Source organism: Myotis nattereri (genome assembly GCF_964212035.1).
Source record: "Myotis nattereri genome assembly, chromosome: 9".
In the NCBI taxonomy this organism is placed as follows: domain Eukaryota; kingdom Metazoa; phylum Chordata; class Mammalia; order Chiroptera; family Vespertilionidae; genus Myotis; species Myotis nattereri.
This window is the reverse complement of record NC_138084.1, coordinates 78,866,826-78,873,848: the sequence shown is the minus strand read 5'-3', so window position 1 is coordinate 78,873,848 and position 7,023 is coordinate 78,866,826.

Here is a 7,023-nt window from a genome sequence, read left to right as displayed (position 1 = left end):
TTAATTAAATCCATCTGATCCTTTAAAGTCACTATTTCCTTAGTAGCTTTTTGTCTGGAAGATCTATCCAGTAAAGTCAGTAGGCTGTTAAAGTCCCCTACTATGACTGTATTGTTGTTGATCTCTCCCTTAAAGTCCCCTAGAAGTTCTTTTTCTATATATTTAGGTGTTGTTATAGTGTGTGAATATATGTTTTCCAGGTTATATCCTCTTTTTGGATCGATCCCTTTAGTATTATGTAGTGACCTTCGTTGTCTCTTCTGATGCCTTCATTTGGAAATCTATTTTGTCAAATATGAGTATTGCTACCCCAGCTTTTATTTCATTTCTATTTGCATGGAAAAAAATTTTCCATCCCTTCCCTCTCAACCTGTGTGAGTTTTTTGTTCTCAGATGGGTCTCTTGTACACAGCATATACTTGGGTCATGTTTTTGTATCCATTCAGCTACACTATGTCTTTTGATTGGATCATTTAATCCAATTTACGTTTAAGGTTATTATTGATAGGCACTTATTTATTGCCATTTTAATTCTGTATGCCTAGGTTTTTCTCTCTATTTCTTCTTCTCATTATAGCAGTCCCTTTAGCATTTCTTGCAATGCTGGCTTGCTGGCTTGATGGTGATAAATTCCTTTAGCCTTTTTATTTGTCTGAGAATCTCTTTATATCACCATCTATTTTGACTGATAGCCTTGCTGGTTATAGTGATCTTGGTTTCAGATCCTTACTATTCAGTACCTTGAGTACTTCATGCCATTGCCTTCTGTCCTGTAGATAAATAAGTTGATAGCTTTATGGGAGCTCCTTTATAGGCAACAAATTGTTTTTCCATTGCTGCCTTTAAAATTCTGCCTTTGTCTTTAATGTTTGGCATTATAATTATAATGTGTCTGAGCATGGCCCTATTTTGGTTCTTCTTGCTTAGGACTCTATGTTCCTCCTGAACTTGTGTGACTTTTTCCTTCACCTGGTTAGGAACGTTTTCTGCCATTATTTCTTCAAAATGACCTCTGTCCCTTTCTCACTTTCTTCCCCTTTCTAGCACACCAGTCTCTATGAGGTCTCCACTTCCTGTCCTTAGTTATCAGGGTTCTCTCCAGCTGGTCTTCAGTTGATTATTCAAGGTAGTTTTTTGTGTGTTTTAGTTGTAATTCCAGTTTGGTCCTGGTTGCATGCCTGTGTAGCATTCAGTTACTCTGCTGCCATTTGCTAAGAGAACATTTAAAAGATCCAAATAAATGTCAGAAAAGCTTTATGACTTTGATATAGACAAAGATTTCTTACATAAAACACCAAATAGTATTCATGAATCAGTAGATTCAATATTGTTAAGTTGTCAGTTGCTCTCCAATTTAATCTATAAATTCAAGCAATTTCTATCAAAATTTCAGCACACTTCTTTTTGTAGAAATTGGCATGCTGATTCTAAAATCTATATGGAAATGTAATGGATCTGGGCTAGTCAAAATATGTTTGAAAAAGATGAACAGAATTGAAAGATTTATATTACCTGACTTCAAGACTTACTACAAAGCTATAGTAATATGGAGGTATTCATATAAGGACAGATTTATAGGATCAATGGAACAGAATAAATCCTGAAATAGTCCTCCATATGTATGGCAAATTGGTCTTCAATAAAGGTGACAAGGTATATCAATGGGGAAGGAAAATTCTTTTTAATAAATTATGCTGGAATAACTGGATATCCATAGGGGAAATAAAAGTAAACTTTTACCCTTATAAAATATAGATCATAGACCTAAGCATAGAACCTAAAACCACAAAACTTCTAAAAGAAAATGTAGGAGAAAATCTTTATGACTTCAAGATAGACAAAGATTTCTTACATAAAACACCAAATGTGCAAAGCCTCAAGGTAGAAAGTTGCTAAAGTAAGATTAAAAACTTCTGCTTTTTAAAGTACATCATTAGGAAAATGTAAAGGTAAGTCTCAGACTAGAAGAAAATATTCTCAATATATATAGATCCTACAAAGAGTTTTAATCTAGCATACATGAGAACTTACACCAGCTTAATAAAAAGACAGCAACCCAATAAAAAAGAGGGCTATAAATTTAAGACCCTTTTCAAAGTAGATACATCAATGAGCAGTAACCACCTGAAATGATGTTCAACATCAGTAGTCATCGGGAAAGGCAAATTAAAGCCATCCTATGAGCTACCCTTGCACTGATTAGGATGGCTAAAATTAAAAAGTCACAATACCTAGTGTTGGTAAGGATTGGAGCAACAGGCACTCACACACACTGCTGGGAGAAATATAAAAAGTACAAATACCTTGGAAAGTAATTTGGCAGTTCCTTATAGAGCGAAACACATTCTGACCATACAGAAAATATGATAATGTTGCTTCTGCTGTGTGCCCTGAGCCCACACCACACACTAGCACGTCAGCAACTGTCAATGCCCACAGGACCGATGCAAGAGCTCTCATGCAGCACCGCCTGTGATGGCGAGTAAATGGAAACCAGCCATTCCTCATCAGGGGACTAAGACTCTGAGAGTTATTCATGCAGTGAAATACTGTAAATAGTTGCAATGAATGGACTAGATCCACATATATCAAGATGAATAAATCTCAAAAACATAAACTTGAGCAAAAAGAACTCTATTTGCAAAAGGATATGTGTTATTTATAGACACACAAATAAATAGTAAAAACATAAAACATGAATGGAAATAACACAGGCTTCCGATCAGTGATACTTATGGGGTGGAGAGATGGGGCTAGGATGCGGGTGGGGCATTACCTATATCTGTAATTTTGTGTGTTTTTTTTCTTTTAAAGTAGAGAGCTGAAGCAACTAAGGCCATGTGTCAATTTCTATTTAATTTCAGCTGTGGGAAGATGTGTCTGTTATATTTAGGAAATTTCTCTGCTCTCATGTTTCATAACATAAAACAGGAAAGGATTGACCTGCCCTCAGAGAGACGGTAAGGGCCATCCAAGGGATTTCGCTGGTTGAACCACTCTTAGGTGGACTATTCCATGAGCTTCCATTGTGCCTCCTGGGAAGGAGTCAGAAAATACAGCCCAGATACCACCCCAGGGAGTGGTGTGAAATTCTGGAAACTGTGCAGCTTCCTACATTTGGTAGCTTTTGCTTCCGCTGGTTGCTGACAACAATCATCCGTAGAGCTGAGAGTGAGGGGGGCGCCCAGGCTTGTCTGCAGGAGCAGCAGGGAGTGGCCCTGGGAACACAGGTCTCACTCTGCTGCCCCATGTGGGGGAGAAGGAGCCCCACGCAGCAGAATGTGTGTGGCTTGAGTTAAAGAGGAAATGGAAGCCGAGTGAACTCCGTGTGGGAAAGAAGAGGTGAGATGGATGAAGCCTGAATGGCTGTCATTCTACACAGACCCTTGAGATGCCCTCACATAGAACAGCATTTCCACAGGCACCGAGCAGGCTTCCCCTGAACCCTGCCCTGTGGGGATATTTTAGTCTTCATTGAAGAGCTGATCCAGCACAATTGCTTCTAAGTTCCTTGACCCTCTCCACCCCAGAGAACATTACTACCACTCCTTTGTGGCTTCATCCTACCTACAGCTTATCACCTAGCTCAGCCCTTAGCATGAGCATCTCAAATCCAGTGTCCCTGCTCTGTCAAAACCACTGTTCCAGCTCTTTTACTTTCTAATCCCCACTGTACTTCAATCTCGCTGATGTCTCTAGTCCCATGAATCCCTATTTTCCTTCCATCTATCAATTATATTTTAATTTCACTCTTAACCGTCATAAAAAACCACAGGTAATTTCTTGAATTATTCACTTGCAACTTAAACTCCTTTGCTCCTGTTTTCTTACATGACACTCTTTCCAAATGCAGTCTACAGTCTTCACTCCCTGCCCCTGAGCCTGCACGGCTGAGCAACGCTGAAGAAAGCTATATGGCCATGCAAGCTGATGTCATTAGAGGTTTGGAATTTCCACTATGAACTGGACCTTCAATTCTGTTTAGCAAACATCTCCTGTGGTTTTTGGATAGGTCATGCCCAATGTTCCCTCAGACTCAGTGGTCGGCAAACTCATTAGTCAACAGAGCCAAATATCAACAGTACAATGATTGAAATTTATTTTGAGAGCCAAATTTTTTAAACTTAAACTATATAAGTAGGTACATTGTTATTAACTTAATTAGGGTGCCCCTAAGGCTTAGGAAGAGCCACACTCAAGGGGCCAAAGAGCCGCATGTGGCTCGAGAGCCGCAGTTTGCCGACCACGGCCTTAGAGGATATTCCAAACCAGTCTTGTTCTCAGTCATGCGATCCTGCCCTCCTGCTTCTATTTCACAAGGAATGTGAAGGCCGTCAGGTGTGAGTGAGCTGTACCCGTGTCTAACCCGCAATGGGAATGCTTGCGAATCTGTATTATCGCATGGCTTTTCTGTTTAAGGTTCATCATTACCATCACCTTCGGACCTTTTTCATTTTGTTATTCCCTCAAATTCAACTTCATTCTATTCTCTGCCTCCTTTCCATTGATCTGTAAATGTCTCAAAGCTCTTCCATCTTAAAACAAGCAAAAAAAATTTGAACAAACAAGTGTCATCAAGGATGTAGAGAAAAAGGAACAACCATTGTGCACTGTTGGTAGGAACGCAGACTGGTGCAGCCACTGTGGAAAGCAGTATGGAGTTACCTCAAAAAATTAAAAATGGAACTGCCCTATGACCTAGTGATTCCACCTCTGGGAATTTATTCCAGGAAACCCGGTACACTAATTTGAAAGGATATATGCACCCCTGAGTTCATTGCAGTGTTATTTACAATAGCCAGGATTGGGAAGCAGCCCAATTGCCCATCAATAAATGAGTGGACAAAAAAGCTGTGGTGCATTTACATGATGAAATACCACTTGGCCATGAAAAAAAGGAAATCTTACCCTTTGCAGCATCATGGATGGACCTGGAGAACATTTTGCTGAGTGAAATAAGACAATAAGAGAAAGACAGATACCATATGATTTCAGCCATATGTGAAATCTAATGAACAAAATGGACTAACAAGCAAAATAGAGACAGACTCGTAGATAGAGAGCAGGCTGACAGCTGTCAGGGTCGGGGACATGGGGTGGTAGAGGGATAGAGAAAAAGGAGAGAAAAAGCTTATGGACATGACAACAGTGTGGTGGTTGCCCAGGGAAGAGGGGAGGTGGAGGAGGGCATAGGGGGGATAAATAGGGATGGATGGAGATTTGACTTGGGGTGGTGAACACACAATATAGCGTACAGATGATGTGCTGGAGAATTTTGCACCTGAAACTTCTTAATTACTATGTTTCATTCCACTTTAAAGTTCATCTTATTTCTCATGAATATATATATTTATGGATATATGTTATATAAATAAATGCATATATATATAACATAAATAAATGTGAAGACTGTGTGTATGTATGCATATATACATAGAATATATATATAGAGAGACTATATATATGTGTATATATAAATGTGTGTATATATATATATATATATATATATATATATATATATATATATAATCTCCTTTACTTCCCATACACCCCATAACTCACTGTTTTCACCATTTCACTGAAGCTGCTCTAGCAAAAGTCTCCGGTTGTCTTCTGTATTTGAGTCAAGTGACTGCTTTTCTGTCCTTCTCTACCTGTGCCCCTATAGTATTTGTACCACTGCTCAAGCCCCTCCCCAGGGAGGAAAGCACTTGCTTGGCCTCCTCTGTATCCAGCCCCTGACTCCACACCCCGGTGCTTCTGCGTCTCTCTAACTCTTCACTCAGAGCACTAACCTGAGACTCACTCACTACTGTGTCCCTAATGCTTGACTTTGACCTTCTTCTCCAAACTCTTTCTGGGTGACTGTGCTGATTGTCCCCATTCCCATGGTTTTAACTACATCCTCAATCCTGACAACAGCAAGAATCTTTATTTTCCTGAGTTCCAGATGCCCGTATACAATGGCATAGGTACTATCCCTCAAGGTGTCAAACTCACCCTGTTCAAGCTCATGCCCTGCAGATAGCACTCCTTCCTGCTGCTGCTCTGATTGCTGAAACTTCTGTCCTTTCACATGCCCGTGAAGCAACCTGGAATTAACTCCTACTTCATCCTCCACGTACATCTGTAACAGTAAAGTCCTCTCTTAAGTACACCTAAGTATTTGTTGAAAGAGGTGGGCAAATGTCATGGTTAGGAACACAGTCCTCTGAGCCAGGCTGCATGAGTTTGAAGGTTGGCTTTGCCACTTATCAGTTGTTGACCTTGGCGAGGTTGCTTATGTTCGGTGTATTTTAAATTCCTCTATAGTAAGTAGGATGATTATAATAGTACCTATTTCATAAAGTTGTTGGAAGGTTTAAATGAATACATGGGAAGCAGTACAATAGAGAGGCCCGCAGTAAGCACTCCATATCTGTCACTCATTATCATTATATTATTATTAATTCATCACCATCTTCACAGCCTCTGTGCCTATTCAGGAAGTCACCTTTCCCCTTGATGGGCCTTTTTTGTCTGCTCTCTTCTGTCAAGGAGGCTGAGGGTCCTGTGTTGGGGTTGGTGGGGGGGTGGTCAGGCTGTCTCAGAGCAGCAAGGCAGGAGACCAAGGGGCCCAGTGATTGCACTGCTGAGTGAAGTCAGGTTGGGAAGTAAGAGCAGGTCCAAAATTCCTCAGGAGAGGAAATCAGGAAGAACTGAGTCTGGAGGGAAGAACTGGCCACGCAGAATAAACGGAGCCAAATGAAGTGTTTGGAATAGCGCTGGAGTGGTTCCCAAGGGAAAATAGAAAATTGAATAAAGAGAAAATGCATTTCGGAGCAATAATCTCCTAATTCAGTGCTTTGCAACCCATGCTGTATATTACACATTCAATAGAAGCCTTTAAGACACATGAACGTTTAGGCCCAGCCCAGACCGATTTAATCAGAAACTTGGGATCAAGGTTTCAGCACTATTATTACTATTTTTTAAGCCCACGGGTAATTCTAATGTGTGGCACATAGCTAGTGTTGAGAACCT